At 38.3% G+C, this 25,461-nt stretch overlaps 1 protein-coding gene across 5 annotated transcripts in view; it reads right to left on the bottom strand.

Moving 5' to 3' along the window:
- The window catches only part of LOC145673470 (zinc-regulated GTPase metalloprotein activator 1-like), a 999,800-nt gene that overhangs the window by 645,772 nt on the left and 328,567 nt on the right, over nucleotides 1-25,461 (bottom strand). The window lies entirely within an intron of this gene.

Raw genomic sequence — 25,461 nt, 5'->3', positions numbered from 1 at the left:
ATGGGATGATGATGATGTACTAAGGACGAGACCTGCAGCTTAACTTGGGATCCGAACCACTTGTGTCCCCACCAGGAATAGAACTCGGCATCCCTTGATTACAAGGCAACGAACTTTATCACTCATTCATTGGGGACACATTCTCTCAACACTAGCATGTAATTTATTCATGTAGTTTTTAATTTACTGTCCGAAGAAAATGCATTCTATTAATTCTTAATGAACCGTTAAGTCATTTTTATATTTTATAATTTCATTTGCATTGTGATTGAATTTCTTAAATATTTACTCTTATCATTGTAATAATAAAACGTGGAATTTCCCCTCAATTCTGCCGCCCTGTGCTCGAACACAGAATAGCACTTACCTAAATACGGGCCTGTGTGTAATTTTTCTAACAAATCCAGTAAGTGTGGCTTCTGCTGAATGCTCGCTCTCGAAATTAAAGTTCATAAAGAACTACTTGAGAAGTAATACATTACAAAAAAGGTTAACAAATGTTGCTATATTAAAAGTACAACGAAAACAAAGTTGAGGATTAAACCTAGACAAGATTGTTTCAGATTTTACTGATGATAAAGCTAGGAGAAAAAACTTTCTGAAACGACTTTAAATTTTTGTTGTATTGTAAGGTACCTTGCATGTTTGAATAGGCCTATTTGAATCAATTATAGTGCTCCCAAAATGTCTTGAGTCGTGGCAAAATGCGAACTAAAGCTCACACCCTCGACACACCCACGCGTTGAGCCAATAATGGTTCACTTGTTACTAAGCAAGAGAGCCTTAGTGAAAGGGAGTGAAATTCCTTCATCCGATAGCAGCGCTTGGAACGGAAGACTAGGTGTCAAGTCAATGTGGTGTATCTTTGGAATAAGTTTATTTTCAAATTGTTTCAGCAGTTGTGCAGCATCCCTGATATTCCTTTTTATTTCTTAATCATGATGTTCTTCTCAGTAAATAACGTGTAAATATCATTTCTTATGGTTTTTCTTTAAAAATGTATGTGATTAATACCTTTTTCATTTTGACATACAGGGTGAGTCAAAAGTCCTTGGACACCTGGATAAGTTTGAAAATCGACGGGAAAAGTAAAAAGTGATGATGGGAAAAGAGGTTAGATGAAGGTCCGCAACTTTTGGAGTGTATGTCATTCATGGCCGCCATCTTGAAATCCGCCATTTTGAATTCAAGTCATTTTTTTAAATGGGAAGGGGGTGTATGACACATCAAATAACACTAGCTTGAGCTCAGGAATTTAGTGGCGTAATTTTTTTTATCTTGTACAGTTTAGAAATTAATAATGTTCAAAGGTGGGAAATTATCTTGATACTGAATGCTACAGTACATGTTCTACGTGTTGTCCATCCCGTGCAATGCACAACTGTAGTCGCTGCAACCACTCTGACTGCACACGGAGGAGAATGTCTCCTGAAATTTGGTCACAGGCTTGTTGGATGCGTTCCTCCAGGTGTCTCAAATCACGGATTCTCTCAGCATGCACTATCTGCTTAAGATGCCCCCATAGATAAAAATCAAGGGGCGTTAAGTCACGGGATCTGGGCGGCCACACCACGGGACCACGGCGACCAATCCAATTTCCTGGCAGTTGTTCATCCAACCATTCACGGACACCAAGTCCATATTGTGGAGGGGCTCCATCGTGCTGAAAATAAGATGGGAAAATGCCGTCAGCGTTCAGTGTGGCAGGGAACACAAGGTCCTGCAGCAGCATCAGATACTGTGGTGCAGTTAAGGTGTTGTAAATGAAAAATGGCCCAATGATGCGGGTGTCCCATATGCCACACTACAACATCACCTTCGCTGGACTACGTTCTCGACTCGGGTCAACCCAGTTCGGATTTGCGTCACGCCAGTATCGACAATAATGTCCATTAACCTCCCCGTTCAAAGTGAAATACGCCTCGTCGCTGAACAGTATGCCCTTGGCAAACGCAGGATCCAGTTCGTGTTGTTCAGTATTCCACATCCAGACTCCAACCGGCGATCAGGGTCATCCTCGTCAGTTTATGTTGCATGTGCAGCTTGTAAGGATGCCATTGATTGGCGTGCAATATCCACGCAACGGAGGGTTGGCTTATTGCACATGCTAGGGACACACGACGGGTACTTCGTTTAGGACTTTTCACAAACGACGCAACAACCGCTGTTGCAGTTTCCTCATTGGTGGCAGTCTTTGGTCGCCCACTACGTGCCCTATCTTGAACAGAGCCCGTCTCTCGGAATTTGGTGATCACGTGAGCCACCGTGCTGTGTATACCGGTTCTCTGTCTGGGTGCCGTCTGTTGTAGTCAGCTGCTATTGTTCGGTAGCTGCGTTCCCCTGATATAAGGATGATTTGAATCTTCTGTTCACGTGTCAGACCCATTTTAGATCACCTGGAACAAAGAGAGAACTGGGTCAGTATCAAGGTAATTTCCCACCTTTGAATATTAATAACTTTTAAACTGTACAAGATAGAAAAAAAGCAAATTACACCACTAAATTCCTGAGTTCAAGCTACTGTTATTTGATGTGACATACACCCCACTTCCCATATAAAAAATTGACTTGAATCCAAAATGGCGGATTTCAAGATGGCGGCCATGAATAACATATACTCCAAAAGTTGCGGCCCCTCTTCAAACCTCTGTTCCCATCATCACTTTTTACTTTTCCTGTCGATTTTCAAACTTATGCAGGTGTTCAAGGTCTTTTGACTCACCCTTATTGAAAAGACATTTCACTTACTTTGCACGATTGATATGGTATTGTGCTTTTTAAAAGCTCTGTAAAATTATCGTAAATTGTGAAATGCTGTAGTATGTAAATATAAGTTTTCTATCTTATATTATTCTATTATTTAAGATTACTTTGGAGAGGATTTCATGGGAGTCGCGAAGATAAGCGGAAGAGATAAATGTAATTAGAATCTAATACCGGAAAATAATTATTATTTTGAATTTGTTCTGATGGGCATATTTTTTTTTTTTTTTATATATATACATACTGTGTAGAACAACAAACAATAGGTCTACTAAACATCTTCAACAGGTGCAAAGTTGTTTAAAAATCATTTTAAATGAAACAGGATCAAATTCGATATTTGCAATATTAATGAACTGACAAAATTTGGTTTTAATTCATTCGCTCTTAAAGAACTTACTGTATCCATTATATACAAAAAAGTAGTTTCTACTACTATAGAAATAGATGGATATCGTAAGATCTCTGCAATAGATATAATAAAAATCCCACACATGCTCATTATAAACCAGTAAAAGGGGATCGCTTTCAAGACGATGCAATAAAATGGGGATCGTGATATGAATTAGGTAGAAAACTATTGCTTTGGAGAAAAGTATTTCTGTGTATGTGTGTGTGTGTAATATTGTTTGCTGCTTTTACTATTACATTGAAAACTTCGTTCACTTGTGAGGGGCCCCCAAATATCCTCTTGCACCGGGGCCCTGAAGAATTTTGTTACGGCACTGCTTGTAACACTCAGTTTGAACACTGCGCTTTGTATCTGAATGGGAAATCATTTTTAGCGGCCATTTTGAAATAGGCTGGCCCGAAATCAAAACAAATTTTGTACTAAGCTGTTTGGTTTTCACATGATCTATCAAACAAGGTATCACTCGACCTATATTCCCATTTGAAATTTTCAAGTTGGTCCAGGGGCCCATGATGGGAGCCCTGGGGACACCGCGACAACACCATTCCACGTTTCCTTTGGCGTTTTCCTTTCTATTTTTTTTTTTCATCTTTTTCTGCTAAGCCGTTTCTGATTTATAAGTACTGGAAATTTTATCTGATACACGACCATTTTTGGAGGCCATCTTGAAAACATTGCCCCATATAAAAAATTGTCTCCTACAAAAATTGTTCAATTTTCTAAGCTCTTTCGAATGAGGTATCACTCGACCTATGTTCCCATTTGAAATTTTCACGTACACTCCCCCCTCCCCCAAATGGGGGCGGGAACCTCATGTTTGACTCATTTTTAGGCCCCTCTGTATTGTATATTGATTCTTAACATATTTCTAATTGATGTATAGTTCGCAAGATATTGGCTTATAAAATTTTCCTTCGATCTATCCCTACGTACACCAAAGTTATGCTCAGTCCAGCAATTTATATTATGGTAATCACATCATTTTTTCACAAAGAGGAGTACAGCAAGGAGATCCTTTAGGCCCAGCATTATTCGCAATAACTTTACAGTCCATAGTCAATAACATACACACAGATTTGAATGTTTGGTACTTAGATGATGGAACCATAGCTGGAGATCCGGATGCCGTATTAAATACATTAAAAGTGATCTATACACAGGGAATTACAGGTGGTCTACACCTTAATTTTTCAAAATGTGAAGTTAGCTTTCTTGGAACAACGAAAGAGCATATGCACATACTCCTCACATCATACAATGAGGTAGCTCCAGGCATTCAATTAATGTCTCCTTCTAACGCATATCTCCTAGGAACGGCCCTCTCAACAGAATCAAGAAAAACCTTATTAACTGAGAAGATAACCAAACTGGAGATGTGTTTCGCACGTCTGTCATTAATCTCAGCACATTCTGCCTTTTATTTATTAAGAACATCATTTACTACTCCAAGATTACTATATTTTCTGAGAAGTTCACCTTCATGGAAGGAAGAAGATTTATTAGAACGCTTCGATAACACCGTAAAATCTGGTTTAGAATCTATCCTAAATTGCTTCCTTGAGAATAACACATGGCTTCAGGCTTCTCTGCCAGTTGGTTTTGGTGGATTAGGCATCCGAGAGCCATATTCTCGCCTTCTTGGCTATTCCCGCCTTCTTGGCATCATTCTATGGTTCCCGATGTCTAATAGAGTCACTTCTCCAACAGGATATAGCTTCCACATGGATTCTGAAATAAAAGATTGCTCTTCCACTTGGTCACTACTAGTTGGATCTGAATTACCTGAATTTAGTACCAGAGCAAAGCAATCCACATGGGAAGAACCTATCTTTAAATCACACTTCTCCTTTTTGCTACGGTCTTCAGACAGCCTAGAAGACAAGGCTAGAATAATTGCTGCATCATCCATAGAAGGAGGAGCTTGGCTTAAAGCTTTACCTTCGTCCCCTCAGTAATGAGAGTTTTCGAATAGCTGTTGCGTTACGGTTGGGAGCAAATATATGTGAACCTCATAAATGTCAGTCATGTAATAATCCAGTAGATAAAAAAGGACTGCATGGACTGTCTTGCATAAAAAGTACAGGTAGATATCCCCGACACTCGAATGTCAATGACATTATAATGAGAGCACTCATTTCAGCAGGTATACCGGCAATAAGGGAGCCAAATGGATGTAGTAGAACTAATGGTAAAAGACCAGATGGGATGACCTTAATACCTTGGAAGAGAGGCAAATCATTGATTTGGGATTTTACATGCACAGATACTTTCGCCCCTTCCAACCTTCCTTTCTCCTCACTCCAAGCGGGCAATGTAGCCAGTCGAAAGGAAACAGAAAAAAGAAGAAAATACAGTAACCTAACAGAGAAGTACCAATTTGTGCCCATTGCCATTGAATCCAGTGGATCCTGGGGCAAAGAAGGCCTCAGCTTTATAAGGGAAGTAGGTAAATGCATCACTCAATTATCTGGTGATGATAGAACAAGCACCTTCCTAATTCAGAGAATAAGTATGGCAGTGCAAAGAGGTCATGTATCCTCTATATTAGGAACCATACCACCAGGTAAAGAGCTAGAGGAGATTTTTCTTCTTTAAAATACCTTTCTTTATGTTATCTGATTTACTTATGCTTGAAGAAGAAGAAATTGATTTGTATATAAAGTTATCTCTACTATGGGATTTGCTTTAGGATTGTTCTGTTTATGTACATGTTATTTATTCTTGTAATAGTTAAAATTTAATTTTTATCACTTGTTTGACCAGTAGTTGCAAGAAATAATCATATCATTATCACTGCGTTGGTCGCGCCATCCACCTTTACATGAGTGGTCGCGCGTTCTACTATTGTAGAACATCAGTATTTTTCTATAGCGATATGATTTTTAGCGGTATTCGGTCTTGGGTATGTTAGTTATAGTATTATACACGTTTCAAAATATTTTAAAATAATTTTGTTTGATTAATACAAGAACATTGACAAAAATAAACATTTGGTATATCGTATTTAATCGAACAAGTGTTTCGGTATAAGTGTTCATATAACAGCATAAATCTTTTTCTATTAGGTAGAATGATTTAATGTAATCTTTTTGAATGTCTGCCTACTCCAAGCACTCGTCACACACGCTTTTCTCCTGGTCTGGGCACACTCATCTCTGGCATTTTCCAAAAGTTTTTACTTGTTGACTTGTTACGAGAATGGCCACAAAGGAAACATTTTCCAAACCCAGAATCTCCGTCTTGTGGTAATGGAACACTTTCAGAAGCCAAACAGAAGTCTTCCCCTGCGTCAAAGCTCGTTTGGCAAGGATTCCACGGCTAAACGTTAGCTTATTGCTGGTTTTATCGACGTAGATCGAAACCTAGATCAATGAAGAAATTCTTTCGTCTGACATTCTCATTATTTTCATTTGCTCTAAATATATTAAGAGCATTAACACTAGCTACGTTTTTCATCAATTCGTCATCAATTAGGCATAAAAAAGATGCCTTGTGGGCCAAGCCTATGGAAAGCTGGTATTATATTCGAATTGCAAGTACGTGAGTTTCTTGGCATTATGGAATCTACATACCAGCGAGAAGGTTCTACTTTCTTCTCTCTACCGATATAAAACGCACGTGTATCGAGAGAAGGTGGTGCAGCAAGATCCATGACTTCAACACTGGCCTGTACTGGTATGTTTTCTTCTTCTTCCGGTATATTACCTCGTACATCTTCGGCATCACTGCAGTCAACTTTTTCTTCATCAAAATCTTCCTCGAGCTCCTACATGTCATCAATCCCAAATGCACTTTCACAGTCACTTTCTGCCTCTTCTAACTAAAGACGCACTTGTTCTCTGTCACTGTCATGCACTGACATTTCATATATTACAAACACGTATTCCACAAAAATAACGTGAAAATGTAAAACGAAATAAATCACTAATACGAAACAAACTAGTACGCCAATAGTCGCGCGATCTACAATAGTAGAACACTTATGAAATCATGGAACAAATCTGAGCAGGTGCAAGAGCAAACGCTGAAAATTGACTCGAATGTACAGAAGGATTTTGGAGAAAGGTACATAACCGCTTAAGGTCGAGCGTGTTGCCAATTGCTCAGGATTCTAAAAATAAAACACCTGTTCTACAATAGTAGAACGCGCGACCACTGCAGTGTTAAATATATATATATATATATATATATATATATATATATATATATGCATGTATACAGGGGCGGATAGACATCACTGGATTGTTCAAAGTATTGCATGAAATTCAAGGAGTACGTATATCATATTACAAAGCAGATGTTTTAGTATACTACTTTTTGATGCTACTGTATCTATCACCTTTTCATTCAAAGCATTCCTTAACAGATCTCTTTCATAGACATCAACATACAAGTTCCAAATGTTCCTGAGACGTTACTGCTTAACCTGTTTTTAATGTATATCAGTTTTGTAAAAAAACTTCTTTCACATATTATCTGCGTTACGTGTAAAGTAAATAGAAATTTGTAGCAAACCTGGATAAGCATTACTATATAAATTACACGTGCGCAAATTAAAAAAAAAAAAAACACATTGGACAATTTTTGTAACACGTTTTGCACTCGCCTTCCTTCTGAAGAAATTTATTTTCTAATTCTGAATCATTTGTGCCATTAACACAGTTAGTCATTTCTTCTCGGCTGTACTCGTCATGAAGACCAACTTTCAAGAATTCACACTTCCTTGAAAAGTCCGAGAGAAGACTTTCATAGAATATTTGTGAGCTTCTTTGCTGACTTTTTTCAGAAGATGAGTAAGTTTATCGAAAGTCGTGTCTCGAAGTTCTCTTACTTGGTTGAAGTTTCTAGGGTCCAAACAATCCATTAACAGTTTGCTTCTTGAATCTTGAAGAACTACTCGAAATTACGGTACGCAATATTGTGTTGAACGATGGATCAGAAGCAGCTTCATCTTTACATTCACATTCATTCAAACATTCTTTTTCACCTCCGAGGGCAAGTTTTCAACAGGTCAGTAGAAACAAAGAAATCGCGTTCTAGTTCTTCAAATTTATTACTGGCCCATTCTGCAAATCTTTACGCTATATTCTTAATAGATTCAAAATCAGCTCTTTGCTCTTTCAGTTGGGACAGAGTAGTGTGATACGACTACAATATACCAGCACCTTGTGTTTGGAGATAGTTTGACAGGGGAGTCGTCACTTGAAATATTCTCAGGAACACTTAAATGCTGTCAGAATTGTTTTGAACTTGAGAAGATCTTTTATATGTCCTTTCGAATTAGACCTAACTTCTGGTTTCATATTTTCTGTAGAAGCAATTTTCTACATTGTTATGGTCAACTCTATGTACAGCGAGCCACAGAAATTCTTGAGGTACAAAGTACGCGAGTTAGGCAATCCAACTAGCGGCCGCTACAAGATTAATTACGCCTGTTGGAGTACTTAGAACAGCAGCATGAACTTGCCCCACCTGTTAAAAAAACAAATGTTTCTGTGCAGGACTGAGGAGAAACGCTGGCTGACGAAATGACAAAAGGGAGTCTTTGTATACTTGCACTCAGAGTACACAGCACAGTACCAGAAAGAAAACCGGAAACCAGAGGCACCGATGAGAAGATAACAGTCGGGGAACTTAAATAATCTTATAATTAACTCAAATAAGTGATTATATAAACAAGTTAACTTTCTTCAAATGACTATACACATATGCGTATCAAATAATATATGGATAGATTATGCGGTATATGTATTAGTTTATTTAAAAAAAAAATAAACACAAAGCGTTGTGCTGAGTTTTAAAACTACTAACGGAACTCCTACCTGCAAATAAAGTACGGATTGTTCATTCAGGGGAAGAACCCAGCCTTTAATGAAAATTTTGGGGGTCAAACAGAGCCTGAGCTCCCAGGTTCCGGTGCGATGAAGTAGCCAAGGTTTTGAATATGTGTTGGTCATTGTTGATGACGATATCGTGTTGTAACATTCATGTGCAAAACTGAACAGGGCTCACATAATCATTCCCTCATAGATCCTGCTAAATAGAGATATGAGTGAAAAATATTATGTGTATGCAGAATCCGTAATATACTTCGCTGACTCATATTATTGACCCTGGTAATATCACGGGCGTTAATGTGTGAATTCACAGCAACAGTGACTAGAACATTTGTAGCATCCACCTCAAATGTAATAGACTTTCTCTGTAGCGGTTTTACATTTCCGGGATCCTTTAATTTCACAAAAAGTTTATCAAAAAGATATCACGATGGCAACCATCTGTGCGGATATCTCTCTGCATACAAACGTTAGGCTACTGAGGCACTTTTCCTGCATTCTCTATAAAACAGGATAATGTTGGCTCTTCCTGTATTTGTAAACCATCGTCTTCACTCTTACGACTATGACTGCCTTCCATGAACGAGCACGATCTCGTGACTCGGTAATAGCAACTTCCTCCACGTCATAGATTCTTCTGTCAGACACCTGAGACGACATATTATGGACCGAAGTACTTATTGGTGGTCAAGTGGGTCACTTGTCTTTTTGTTTGCAACCACTCCCATGATCATATCTCTGTTACTAACTGCAGTAGAAACCTTTGTCGCTATTTTTTCTACCGCATCATACCTTCATTTGACGAGCCCTATTTGATATTGCTATTTACTGCAAACTGAGTATCGCCAGCGTTTTCTGTTTCTCGGTATTTCACATGAAAATTTTAGATGCCTCACCCCATATACAGGTTAACTTAATTAATGATCTAACAAACATCTAGGTGATTCTTGACACCGAGAATAGAACCAACGTAGGTGCAGGAATGCTTCCTTTCGGTGTTATGACCACCCGAAAGTTTGTCATGTGAAAACGTCCGTTAGACGTCGAGTACATGCTAATGTCCATTATTTTTATCATAGATTCCGTAATATGCAGTTGGATGCGGTCCAAGGGTAATCCCCGAACTAAAGTATTCCTTCGAATATTTTATCAAAAGTGGAATGAAGAAAAGGAACATCAATAAAGTACAAGATTTCAACAATCAAAAGTAATAGTACATCATTCTAAGTAGAAGAATACTTAGAATTCGAAAGTGAAATAAATACACATGTATAATAGTCTAGGCATCAACTTGACAAAAGTGCTCTCCTTTTCGAGTTTAAGGGCAAATCATGTAACAATTTGGCATCCGATATTTCTTGAATATATACCTATCACTGATCACAAAAATGCCGGATGCCAGAAAAAAAACCTCACGGGAGGGGAAGAGGAGGGGGAGAAAGCCGAAAGTTTAGCCGTTTCTTATTCACTATAGCTCCGTAACTAGTAGAGCTAGAGCATCCAAACCTATTTCATTTTGTTTGTATAATGGCATTCTACAATTTAACTCTAGTACGTTTTTGAGTTAAATATAATAGTTTTCTTGTTGTTTTCATTTTTACTCAATATTGGTTGCGCGTGACGTCGGTTTTTTGCGACAGATTCTTTACAAGATCGAATTCAGAAAAATGTTTCCTCTAAAAGTTTTTCGTCACTTTATGCTCTTTCAAAAAATGTATACTTATATTAGTGCAGGACGAAGAGTGCCTGAGTTATAAGTGACTTTATTCTGTCGTGTGCGAAACTGATCACGGCGCGGCCCTAGAGTTACCCTCCCACAAACGGCAGATATTAGCAGCTGATGATGTATATATATATATAATCTTGTCTGTCTGTAAGTGTATAATCTTGATGATCAAGTCTGTCTATAATCTAATTAAAAACATCCATTTTTAATATCAATTGAGGTGCTTTTTGGAAAATAACCCTTGTCAAAACTCAAAATTTCTTTGAAAAATGAAAAGAGAGCTTTCTCTGGTACACAATTTGAGAAACTCTGCAAATCTGTTTCTTTATACGTGTCTCTGATACATTCTAAAACATGCACAAATATGCAGCTTTCTATTCAATTTTCTGATTTTTTTTTTTTTTAAAGTGTTGGTTTTGCTACAAATCTTTCGATTTATGTACTATAATGGTACTGAGCGAAATAAAGTAGGAACTAGATTTCAAAATTGCCTTCAAGAGAGAATCATGAAGAAATTGCCATCCACGTTATTTTATTTATTACCACTTCCCCTCTTAATACGTAGTGTAATGGCAAGAAAAAAAGAAAAAAATAAGATTTGTCTAACACATTTTATAAACGATGAGTTTTTAAACTGCTAAATCTTATTTTCAGAAGAAGCACTTGCCTATTATTAAGATTGTGTACAGTAGCTATAATATAATAAATCTACATTATTTGATTTCTAGAATTACTTCTCGATAATGTTATGTCACTCTTATATCCTAAAAACATACAGAAATTTATGATGTCTTTTATGCATCATTCAGTTCATTAACTGATACTGTATTTTTATACACGCTCAGACAACTATACATTGGAGTGCACAAGAAACCGCGATTCTTATATTTGCATTTTAAACTTACACACTTCAATTTCTGACAGCTACACATGGTAATCTCTAAACAAGCCTTGGGAATATCTTCAAGTGTTTTCTAAACTGGTCTTAGAATTTGGTCCTCAAAGTCCCATCCGGAGTCTTCTGACCTTGGTAGATAGAGCTCACATTTATCAGCCTTTCCAAAGTTGCTGTTTGGTAATGGAATTTCTTTATATGTTGCTTCAGAGCATCAGTAGTTGCGGGTAAATTCCCCAGGCTGAATGGCGGTTTGTGAAAAACAGTTCTTCAGATTCAATAGTTTGTTGATAAAAGAATTTGTGAAAAAACAGTTCTTCAGATTCAATAGAGTTTGTCGATAAAGGAATATGTCCTAGGAAAAATAAAACGTCAGAGTTCTCTGAATAAGTAGAACATAGCTAGATAATGCATTGCTGGAATTATCACCTTCAGAACTCTTTGTTGTTGTTTCCGGTAGTTTTAAAGATCAGAAGACTGTTAAGTCAAACTTCAAGATCGATGTTCAAAATTTTGAAGGCAAAACATGAAGAATCAGAATCTAGAATGATACCGGTACTTTATGCTGTGAATCACAATTCAGAAAGAGTGGTTGTGATGTGTAGAGACACCGATGCATAGGCGCCGACTCGAAGAAAATATTGGGGGGGGGGGGCACACGATCATCATATTCAGCTATTTTCTACCAACTGCTTGATGAAGGTCCACTTCTCTCCCCCATATCTCGGTCCATTACTCCGCTGCGAAATTCACGACCCAAGTCAAATTCGTTTAAACCCATCAAAACAAATTCAACTTCAACATTTGAGAACTTCGCTGCATCTTTGCGAACCACATGGATCTTTATTTTTCATATCAGTGCTGCCAGAGTGTTGGTTGAAGCCTCAGTGCTCTATTAAAAGCACCGTTTTGAAAACGACATTTTCTATCGAATAAGAAGGCTGTTCCTAATATTGAATTAAAGCCACGACGAAGTTTACGACAGAAATTATTTCTGCTTTTTGCTAATTCTTCCTCGATTGGATTATATTGGAGGGGCGAGGACCCCACCTATAAATATTGCGGGCCAAAAGTGTCCTGCCTCCCCAAAGTAGGCGCCTATGCACTTATGTATTCCTGCTGTTGAAACACCATTATGACAGAATTTCTTGTAAAGAATTGTATATGATGGCAGGATTTCAAAGACTAGGAGCTTTATTCCAGTTCATCACCTTTGCCACCAATTATCTGAGAATAAGAAGATAGGTTATGTCTTATCACGCTCCACTTGGATGCGGCATAATGTCATATCCAGTTGGAACATCAAAGATCAAGAACTGTCTACTTACTCATCTCAGAAAACTATGACCTTTTCTTTTTCCTTTGGACAGATCCCTTTATCAGCAAGCGCAATAGAATCTGCAGAACTGTTTTCCACAAAGCGCCTCAAGGTTAATGCGAAGATCTGTGAGAAAGCTAGGCTAGTACTTTTAGAAAAATGCATCCTGAAGAAATTATCTCCAACTACTGATGCTTTGAAACAACATATAAAGAGATCCCATTACAAAACAGCAATTTGGGAAATGCTGATAAGTGTGAGATTGACCTACCTACCTCCGGATGGTACTTGGAGGACCAAATTCTGAAGTCAGTTTTGAAAACACTCGAAGATATTCCCAAGGCTTGTTTAGAGATTACCATGTGTAGCTGGCAGAAACTTGAGTGTGTAAGTTTGAAATGCAAATGTAAGAATCGCGGTTTCTTGTGCACTCCAATGTGTAGTTGTCCAAGCGAGTTCAATATCAGTTAATGAACAGATTGATGAAGAAGACTGAATGACATATTAAAGACATCACTTTTTAAAAAAATTGTTCGGAATATAAAGGTAACGAAGAAAGTCCTGTCGCTTTTTGTGGAGGTTTGTGTTCAATTGGCCCTCACACCGTAAATTGAATGCAAATGGAGATAAAGCGAAGGCCAGTTGTTCGTATGAGTATATCCCACATACTACCTGGTTGTGGCAGGTCAGTTACACCGTGAACTTGCGTAAGGACAGAGTGAACATGGAACTCCACAGAGCGTCATGAGGACGTCCATACTCTACGAGTTCAAAACTGGGATCGAATGCGTCTGCAGCGGGGCGGAATATATGACAAGCTTTTGCTAAGGGTGTCGTGACTATGTGTACAGTGCAGCAGTGGTTTAACGAGTTTAAGAACGGTGACGAAGCTTTCAAAGACGCACCAAGTGCCAGAAGACCAACACACGTACAAAAATGAAAATCTTCAGGGAACAATTGAGGCGAACAGTGGCCAGACATGTAATTGGGACAATTCAGTTGAGTGGAGAAATAATTCAGCAGCTCCTCTATCAACTTGGGAAGTACCACAAGTTGGGTCGATGGGTTCCACATGATTTGACCCAGGCCCAGAAGGCAACGCGAGCAGACACCTGTGTTTGTCTCCTTTCTCGTCTGAGGAATGAGCAATTTCTGAACAGGTTGTTGGCATGTGATGAGAAGTAGGATTTGTACAAAACTCTACCGCGCCGTCGTCATTGGTTAGCAACCCATGAACCGGTCCCAAAACAGCCGAAACCAGCACTGCACCAGAATAACTTGTCGTGTGCTTGGTGCACTCCTCGCGGCATTGTGCATCGGGAACGGATACCAGCTGGTCAAAGCATCAATGTAATTGTGTACTGTCAGCAGTCGAGCTTTGTACAAGAAAAACTCAAAACTCTGGAGCCAGCACTTCTGAATCGGAAAAAGGCTCTCCTGTTAAAGGACAACAGTAAGGTCCACGTGGCTAGGATGGCCCGGGACACCACTCAACGCCTTGAGTGGGAAACACAATTGCATCCGCCATACTCCCTGGACATTGCACCGTCCGATTATCACTTGTTTCATTCCTTGGACCATCACCTTAGAGGATGCCAGTTGAAATCCCTAGTAGAGGTGCAAAATGCACTTGATACCTTCGTTTCACGGCCCACCAAGTTCTACTGCTATGGAATTCATAGTCTTCCAGAACGTTGGCAGAAGGTCGTCCATGTTGATGGGGAATATTTTTGATTTTTCAGGTACTTCATAGAAGACATATCCATGGGTGAAAGTGGTGGCTGAAAAGCGACAGATCTTTCTTGGTTACCTTTACAAAGAGTGGCGTAACATTATTGAAAACTAATTCTAGAAATCAAATAATTTCTTCTCTTGTGTAGAGATTTCTAAGTATACGGTTTCTTTCTATTACGTTTCTTATTATAGATTTATTGTATTATAGCCACTATACACAATTTTAATAATAGGTAAGTGCTTCTTCTGTAAATAAGATTTAACAGTTTAAAACTGGTCATTTATAAAATGTTTCAGGCATATCTTATTTTTTTGCTTTTTTTCTTACCATTACAGTAAGTATTAAGAGGGCAAGGTGGTAATATATATATATATAAACGTGGATGGCAATTTTTACATGATTCTCTCTTGAAGGCAATTTTGAAATCTAGTTCCTACTTTATTTCGCTCAGTACCATTGTAGTACATAAATCGAAGGATTTGTAGCAAAACCAACACTTTTCAAAAAAAAGTGAAATAGTTATTTTTTATTTAGAAAATTGAATAGAAAGTTGCATACTTGTGCATGTTTTAGAAGGTATCAGAGACACGTATAAAGAAACAGTTTTGCAGAGTTTCTCAAATTGTGTACCAGAGAAAGCTCTCTTTTCATTTTTCAAAGAAATTTTGAGTTTTGACAGGGGTTATTTTCCAAAAAAACACCTCAACTGATATTAAAAATGGATGTTTTTAATTAGATTATAGACAGACTTGATCATCAACATTATACACTTACAGGCAGACAAGATTATATATATATTAATCATCATCAGCTGCTAATATCTGCCGTTTGTGGGAAGGTAACTCCAGGGCCGCACCATGATCAGTTTCGCACACGGCAGAATAAAGTCACTTATATCTCAAGTACTATTAGTCCTGCACTAATATAAGTACACGTTTTTTGGAAGAGCATGAAGTGACTAAAAACTTTTAGAGGAAACATTTTTCCGAATTCGATCTTGTAAAGAATCTGTGACTTAAAAAACGACGTCACGAGCAACCAATATTGAGTAAAAATGAAAATAAGAAGAAAACCATTATATTTAGCTCAAAAACGAACTAGAGTTAAATTATAGAATACAATTATACAAACTAAATGAAAAGGGTTTGGATGCTCTAGCTCTAATAGTTACAGAGATATTGTGAATAGAAACGGCTAAACTTTCGGCTTTCTTTCCCTTCTCCTCCCTCCCGTGAGCTATTTTCTTCTGGCATCCGGCATTCTTGTGATCAGTGATAGGTATATATTCAAAAAATATCGGATGCCAAATTGTTACATGATTCGCCCTTAGAACTCAATTTTTAAGCCTCGATGCCTAGACTATAATTAATCTACTTCGTCTTAGTACAGAATAAAGTCTTGGAGGGAGAATTCAAGTAATGTTCAAGTTAAGAGTATATGAAAATGGAAAAAAGAGCTTTGCATAGGACGGTGGTGTTAGGCGGCATGTAAAGAACCAGAACAAGTAATATCCAATAATGCAAATAACACGTGAACAAGTGTACAAGGAATTCTGGACATGACAACAGGGATTCCGATAAATTGCGTGAATATTATTTAGGCGAAAATAAGCTGCTTGGAAAGATTTTGTCCTCGTAATATGTAATTCCGTGGAAGACGATAGTCCTGTGCACAGAAGCAGCAAAAATGGCCGAAACACGAGATACTACGTGCGTTGATACAAAGAAATGTGATGAGACATTATAGAGTACTTGATTTATCTGTTAGGTGAAATCCACTGTTTCTTCCACGGATACTTTCGATAGGCTGTCACTTTTCCTTCGAGTTGGCTAAACGCTCCTTACCCTTGAGCTAAGAAAAAGTGAAGTAAATTGCTGTTGAAAATATACCAAAATAGTTACCAGGTATAGTCCACTTAATTTTTTTTTCAGAACAAGATAACATTTATTGTTATATAGAAGTCAAATTACATTTTAACAGTTCAAGCATTACATAATACATCGACACAAATAAAGTTATACACACTGTAGTATGCTAAGTGTGTAAATATAATTGTAACTTACAATACTTTTTAACTTTATTTAAAAACAATCAATGAAAACTTTAAAACAATAAAAATATAAATAATACATTATTTTGTTATCATACTGAGAAAGAATATAATGCATTATCACCGTGCTCTATCATATGAATGTACCTTGACGTCTAGTTTTGATAATGTCATTATGTTCAGGGCAAGATTTTGACATTAAGGTATGTCGTCTTTAAGACAAAAAAAAAAAAAAAAAAACTAACGAAAATATGATAATTTATAATGCAAGTTGGTTATATGAAAATTGTTTGTTAATTTTTAATTAAGATAAAAGATTTCTTCTAACTTGAGTGAAGGGAAGGAACTTAAGATGATAATCGCATTGCCTCTTTGTATAGCTAGGCTAATGCGTTGTACTAAAAACTGTTGGCTTCTGGCGTCGCCTGTTTAGTAATCAAATTGGAACCCGGTTCTTTCAAAAATCTGTGAGCTTCTTTGCTCAAAAACCCCATAGCTTCAGTTGCAAAAGTAAGGAAAAGATGCTCTTCTTTCAAAAATGAAATGAAATATTTCAGTGTTACGTCCCACGATTATGCCGGTTAGGCTAAAGGAGACGGTGATGATGAGTAATGAATGAAATAGTGGAATGAAGAAAGTGGGAGGAAACGGGAGAACTCCGAGAAAACCCACGCACACGGTGTTTGTCCACCACAAAGTTCACTTGGCGGGGGCTGGGATCGAACCCGGGACCCCAAGCACCAGAGGTGAACGCTCTACCACTGAGCCATCGCGGCCCCTTGCTCTTCTTTCAGTTTAGAATATTTGGAGTGTTTTCTCTTGCAGGCCACTTCAGCTGCACTACCTGCTTCGTTTTGTGTTGATGGCAAATAAGGTGGTGCAAAGGTATCCACGCATGTGACATCCCATATCAACCGTTGATCCATTTTCCATGGAGTTAGGGTAATTCCATCTGGCCGCTTTCCGTCTTCTCGAAACATTCCTGGTGGTTCCAAAATGCTTGGAAAATCAATGCTCGCTAGTGTTCGTTTTATTATATTGTTCAATTAACCATGGCGTACTAATCTTCCTCCACTTTTAGTACAACTTAGTGCGTGTAACCCTTTTTCATCCATTCTGCTTTGGCATGTACAAGTAAATGTATGGCAGATATTTACCCCCAGACGCAAAGCTACACATATTTGAAAAAACTTTGTTATCTAAAAAGATATCAACTGTTTTAGATGGCGTGGCTTGCAAACAAGCACCGGTCTGTTTTTTCTTTTCTGTAAAACTTTCATACGCACAGTGTCAATTATGCTTTCAGGAATTACTTCATTATCTATTACTTTCTGTAATAATATTGCATCCCAACTTTTTTGTAATTCTTTTGTCTCAGGAATTTTACTGTTGTAGATCCTCTTCCAAATTTCCAAAGCCTCATCCATGTTATGTATATCCACGTTGTCAACTGAACTATTTAAAATATTCGAGACAAGTGGACGCACCCCATGGCAAGAAGAAAGGAAGGCTGGTAGGCTCAAGTCCAATGCTTTCCGTATGTTTAGACCTCCTAAGCGGACTGGAAGGTTTGCTTGTGTCCGTTGGGTTTCGTTTAGGGAATAGTTGATTATTAGCTGTAATGCCTTTTCCAAGTAATTATCTATCTATAAAACTTTAGATGGTCTTTTCCATGTTGGAACAGTTCTTAAAAAGTACGTTGGCTTTGGAATGCCGAAGCAATTTTTGAGAAGAAAATAAGCTATGTGATTTGGTAAACTTTTAGTCTCTCAGTTATTAATTTGAAACTATTCATATGTTTCTCGAAGTGGAGATCATATCCTTCTTCGTGGAGCGGAGACCCTAATAACGATAATTCATCTGGTTGTAAAATACGTATGCCTGGCAACAGCTCTTTAAATTGGATTTCTACGTCTGTATCTATTTTACCCGATGTGTAATAGAGTTCACATTTCGATGGATTCACCTCTAGCCCAATTTTCTTAAATTCTGCAATTAAATGCTTCATGTCCTCTATGACTATATTCGGCGATCCTCCTAGGGTTCCATCATCCAGATAAAAGACGTTCAGTTCAGAACAAAGCTCTTGAACTATCGGATGAATAGCCAAACTAAACGACATTGGACCTGCAGAATCTCCCTGTTGGCATCCTACTTGCGATGAGATAGTTCTTTCTCCGTAAAATAATATTGATGGATAAGTATAGCTTTGGCAAAAAAAAAAAAAAAAAAAAAAAAAAAAAAAAAAAAAAATGAAGCATAAAAGATTTCACTTCTTTTAACATTGAGCCTCTTTCCACCGAATTAAAGGCATTTTTGTAATCAATTTTTAAGATTACTTTGTTTGCGTTTTCATTTCTCTTTATGTATGACCGTGTGGCATGTATAATAGCTTCATTACCTTATTTTTTTTAATTGCAAACCCCAGTTGGTGTGGTTGTAAGTATTGAGAGCATTGTTTGTAAACGAGCGAAACAGCTATCTTGGATGCTAGTGGTCGAAAAACACATATAACTGCTATAGGTCTGATTCCGCCATCCTTTTTTCGTAATACATACAAATTGGCTCCAAAAAGGTATTTCCACACGTCTTGATTTACGTTTCCATTTAAAATGGTGTTAACCAATTTCGTGATTTCGCATAGTAAAACAGACGCTGATGCTCCTGTAGATTTAGAAATCAAGTCTTTCAGGTGTTGAGGGGATAAACCATCGATTCCTGAAGCGGAGCCAATCTTAAAATTATGGATTGCTCTTGAAACCATGTCTTCGTTTACAAGGAGAGAAGATGTCAAGCACTCTAGTTGCTCCGGCATTTCTAAAACTCTGAAGGAGACGGATGTTTGTTTTGTAGACTAACAAAAGTTTCCTCACTCGAAGGAGCCAGAGAATCGTCGGATATTAGTAACCTTAAGACACCTTTTGTATCAAAATCAGCGATTTAGGCTATAATCAGTTTAGATAAGTCGGGTTTGATCTTCTTCCTTGAAGTTGCAGGACATTCTACTACAGAAGACTCTCTTAGATTTTGCTTGATTATGTTAGTGACTGAGGATGTTGTTCGGTTTCTGGGGATTCGTAGATTATGAAAAGCAAATCTGAACAGTTTCTTCCAAGAAGTTAAATCATTTTTGTTGGCGCAATCACTAATGATAGAAGATAGTTTGTCTGCCACAGCACCTCGTATGCCTCTTGGAATCCTTTTTATTACCCATATATTTGATTTTAATTTAGCCAACTCGTGTGTAAAGTCTTCCGCAGTTGAGTGTTGTTCCTGCGTAGCGTGTTTTCTAGTCTTGTGTAAGTTGTATCCTTTGTTTGTCGGGATTTTTTTTTTTTTTTTTTTTTTGGCATTGAGAACAATAAATTTCATTTTTGAATAAGATGGATAAAGCTTGTGAACAGTTTGCATTTATAGATTTATTTTCTATTGTTTTCACATTGTTTAGGATTTGTAAAAAATATGTTTGATTGTTGAATTCGAATTTTAACGACTAATAACTGATATAAAAATTTTCTGCTGAAATGTACATAATACGTTATGGACCAAAATTACACGTTGCCTCTTGGATCTTCTGTAAACAAAAATAAAGGACAAGGCACTACACGATGAAAGCAAAGCACCGCACCACAACGTTCTAAGCGATGAAAGAAAGACAACACCACACACGCCCCTCAGCGCTGGCCAGCGCCTCTAGATCACACCATGTTCCCCAACTTGTTCAGAACATGCATGAAGCCAAGAATAGACAGCTTTCTCACCAATAAATCACAATTAAACCTCATTTATTTTCCACGGATACTTTCGATAGGCTGTCACTTTGACTTCGAGTTGGATAAACGCTCCTTACCCTTGAGCTACAAAAAAGTAAAGTAAATTGCTGTTGAAAATATACCAAAATAGTAGTTACCTAGCGTAGCCCACTTAATTTTGATTATGTCACTGCAGGAGAAAATTTTCTAGATGAAAGATTGGTGGAATCACTTCGAACAAATGGGGACGGGAGTCCTTTGAGTTCTAATGTGTACCATAGAGCTGGAAGGCATACATCCACGGGGAAAAGAGAAAGTGGCATTTTACGTACACGTAGCATCTCATAGTACTTCCACTAAGAGCATGATGCTTTGGCTGCACAAAATGGAAGTACTTGTCCTTTGTGAGCCAATCAAGAGTGCCTCCAAAAAGGGTGTTTTGCAGTTTTCTTGTGGAATGACGTCAATTAGCGTGGCTGTGTTCTTGTGGATACTTATGCAACTTGTGTGTGATACACGTAGTGTAATGCTCTGGTGATACGTGTGTGAGTCTTGTGTAACAGGACAGAAAGTGTTGTGCTAAATGGCACAGAGATGTGTCCAGGTGATCACAGTCATGTCAAAATAGATTTTTGTGCTCAAGTAAAATTTATTGTATTTATCTGTACATGTCTGCGCAGTGGCAGATTATCCTATCCACTAGCTGGCAGATATAAAACTCATTTATGGAGAGGCAAGGGTTAATAGCCGAGACACGAGGCGTTCATATCGTGACTATTCCCCTCAAAGGAGAGTAACTTTCCCTTATTTTTTCGTCTCCATATTCGTCTATGATTGATAGGGTCTCTTTAATCTTCCCCACGAGAAATTGGAGGAGATCGCACCATTTGGACAGTTGAATTTGAAGACAACGTACTGTGAACAATCATAGGCCGTCCTGAAACTAGCAGTAGCCTTGCGTGAGATGTGGAAAATCCACATGCAACTCCAATGAACGATCAGCAGCATAGATTTAGTGTTAGCGTTCGGTACGTTATAGTGGATAATTTTGTGATAGAGCGCCACTTATTACTGGCCCACTTGTGTAAGGATACTTATTTTTATTTTCACGTAATCTTCTTACAAAATTGTTAGACCATGAGCCCTTGAGCATAAGACAGATGTGGTTTCAGCATGAGAGTGCATCTGCCAGTTAGAAAAGAACATACAGACTTACCTAAATAAAACATTCCCAAATCATTCGATTGGGAGACAAGTGTCTGTGTTATGACCTCCTTGCTCACCCAACCTCATACCCTTTGACTTTTTCTGGGAGCATGAAACGCTTTCTGTATGCAATACCGGTCACGAAAGCCGAGGAAGTCGTTGCCCGAGTTAATATTGTTGCAGCAGTCATTTCTAAAATCCCAAGTGTATTTGACCGCACTACATAAGTTACACTATATATATATATATATATATATATATATATATATATATATATATATATATATATATATATATATAACATATTTAAAATAGGTATAATTAATACAAGAATAAAACTTTTAATTAAGGATGCGCCTAGGACTGGCCTCAGTATGAGCCATTAAATCAGTTTACAAGCAGTGACTGAGCTTGAATTCTTCTGATTTTCTGTTTTATGTCCTTATGCAGCGTTGTGGTTACGAAGCAGGGACCTAATATTAATATGAGCTCCTAACCAATGCGGATTTGTATCCCTGGTTTGTAGCACAGCACAATGGACCAAAATCGAATTCTAGTGAAACTAGTACATTTTCCTATAGCGCAAAAATCGTATTGTTGTGTACAATTATGTAGTTGTCTTATCTGATCCAAGTTAAGGCACGGTTACACTGCTTACACATCTGCTGATTCGTCTTTGTTTAAAGAACTTCACATTGTCCCTCATGTGTAAACTCCGCTGCTACTGGTGCTTTGCGCAACAGATCCGTTGATAGGTTTTATAAAGATAGTCTATCATTGTAATGTCTTCTCCGAAATTGTACAGCATATGTGTGTTATGTTACCGGGCATTCAAATAGCTTTGCTCTGCATGGTGGCCAGATTTAAATCGGTATGCAGCACGTCCTCGAGCTACACATCCATGGTACGTTGGTCCAAATGAAAATGCTTTCCGAAACAAATTTGCTACAGGTTTGTGCCCCAAACCTCTGCGAAGGCATGATCTTCGGTTGTCGTCAAACGTGAAACAACATACAGGAATATCATAAAAAGTTTGAGCGTTGCTAGAACAATGCCGCGATACTAGGTTTTGTACACGAAGGTTCTAAACAATCGAATTTCGTTGGTTGTCCCTTCGTCACAATAGCTCACAATTTAGTCTGCATTGCCTATGTTAAGTATTTACTATGGATCTAACAACAGTTAAGGTTGTTTCGAACATGCATCACACCTTTCGCTGCGCCAAGTGCTTATCTGCACTCACTCCTAAAGTGTTATTAAAAGCATGAAAAATACGTCATCGTGTACGACATGGTTGTGATATGCCATTACTATAACACCGCCAGATCATCGTTTTCTTCTGGTGCCGGCCATCTCGGCAATTGGTTAAATGAGTGTGTAAAAACAGCAGCCAAGTTCACGGCGCGGTGTTAGCAGATGTGGCACTATCTCCCGTTCTCCTATCTTTGTAGTATTTTTCCATCTAATGCGCTTTCTTAGAAAAGCAAATTATAATCAGAGGTGCATAAATTTATTTGGAAAATTTGCAGGTGTGCTTGCGTGCTAGTCGCAGAGTTGCAGATATCCTGTAGCGCTCATGTACCAGAGGCTCGCATTTCACACATTTCCATTTACTATGTCTATTCCCAAGAATGTATGGTCCTACTGAGTATTCAGTAGATTATTGTAGAAGTCCGAAGTATACAAACCTCAGAGAACGTTTAACACTGACTAATAGCCTTAATCTGGCTTTGAGAGAACCGCTGTTTCTCGCTTCGTCTAGTTGAAATAATTAACGTACCTAGCCTTTAACTTTCTCCGTGACGCTTAAGAAGGTTGATGCTTGTTACTCTATACCACTTTTGAAATATTATTACTGTTTTAGGTGTTCTTCTTGTTATTTATTTTATAATTTACTATATTTTTTTTAGCTTTTTCATTACCTGTTTAACTTTTTCTCTTTGATATCTATCTATCTATATATCTATATATATATATTATTAAATTTTGATCGAACTTTTATGATTTTTCTTCAGGTTTTAGAAGTCAACGTTTTGGTTGGTTGGATCAGTGTTTGGCGTCTATTTCAGCAATAAGGCTATAAGACATGTGGACCCACTACAGCTTAACATAAAATACGAATTACATAAGCCTTCGCTGGAAATCAAACTCAGATCTCTCGCCTTGAAGTCAAATTTAGTTCATGGATTTTTTTATAAAGGTAACCAACAAAGTTCTGTCGCATTTTGTGCATGTTTGTGTCCCATTGGCCCTCACACCCTGAGTTGAATGCGAATGTAGATAAGGCGAAGGTCTGTTGTTAGTGTGTGTTGATCCAACATACTATCTGATTGTAGCAGTTCAGTTACACCGTGAACTTGCATAAGGACAGGCTGTACATGGGAACTCCATGGAGCGTCATAAGGCCGTGCATGCTGCACGAGTTCAAACTGGGGTCAAACGACGCTGCAGCCCAGGCCTTCGGTGAGGGTGTAGTGACTACGCGGACAGTACAGTGGTGGTTTAGGAAGCTTAAGGACGGTGACGAAACTCTCGAAGACGCAGCACGAGCCGGAAAATCAACACATGTACAAAATGAAAATCTTCATGCAGCAATCGAGGCTAACAGAAGCTAGACATGTGAGGAATTGAAACTACAATTCAGTAAGTGCAGAAACCATTCGGCAGTACCTCCATCAACTTGGGAAGCACTCCAAGTTGGGTCGATGGTCCTACATGATTTGACTCTGGGCCAGAAGGCAATGCGTCCTGACACCTGTGTCTCTTTGCTGTCTCGTCTGAGGAACGAGACATTTGTAGATATGGTGTTGACATGTAATGAGGAGTGGGTCCTGTATGAAGCTCCATGGCGCCGTCATCACTGGTTAGGATCCCATGAACCGATTCCAAAACAGCCGAAATCAGCACTGCATCGGAAGAAGGTCCTCCTATATGCTTGGTGGATTGCTCGCGGCATCGTGCATCGAGAACTGCTACCAGCTGGTCATAGCATCAATGCAACTGTGTACTGTCAGCAGTTGAACAGTATTCAAGAAAAACTCAAAACTCTGATTGTTCTGAATCGCAAAGCGATATTCTCTTACAGGGCAACGCTAAGCCCCACGTAGCTAGGATGACCCAAGAAACCATTCTACACCTTGGATTGGAAATACTATTTTATCCGTCATACTCTCCGACATTGCACCGATAAATTGTCACCTGTTCCATTCCCCGGACAATCACCTTAGAGGACGCCGGTTCAAATCCCTAATAGAGGTGCAAAATGCACTTGAAACCTTCTTTGCGTCACGGCCCACCAAGTTCTACCGCGATGGAAACCATGGCATTCCAGAACGTTGGCAGAAGGTCGTCGATGCTGATGGGGACTACTTTTGATCTCCCAGATACGTGTTAGGTGACATCTCAATGTTCGAAGGTAGTGGGTGAAAAAGCAACAGAACTTTTTGGTTCCCTTTATATTTTAGAAGGTATTTATTAGCTATACGTATTGGTAACTGGTCTTTTTGTTACGGGGTCAAATAGTTCCGCCACTGACGTTTCCACTAGATTCCCAATCAATGAAGCAATTGAGCGATGTAGCTTCATAACCACCAAATACTAGTTGCTGAATTTGATTTTATGACTTGGCGCACGGTCTCGGAACCCGTGGTTTTCTCCTTATCCGGCCTGGCTGATCCGCGAGATTTTTGCAACCAGAGAGAAATTTCTTGAATCACCTGTGAACAATTGACTTTTAGAAACACACACGTTTCCGGTTCCCTTTCGAG

Source organism: Thermobia domestica, chromosome 16, assembly GCF_964235325.1.
Source record: "Thermobia domestica chromosome 16, izTheDome1.hap1.1, whole genome shotgun sequence".
NCBI classification, from domain to species: Eukaryota; Metazoa; Arthropoda; class Insecta; order Zygentoma; family Lepismatidae; genus Thermobia; species Thermobia domestica.
Note: the sequence above shows the minus strand (reverse complement) of the source record. Positions and strands in the feature narration are given on the sequence as shown.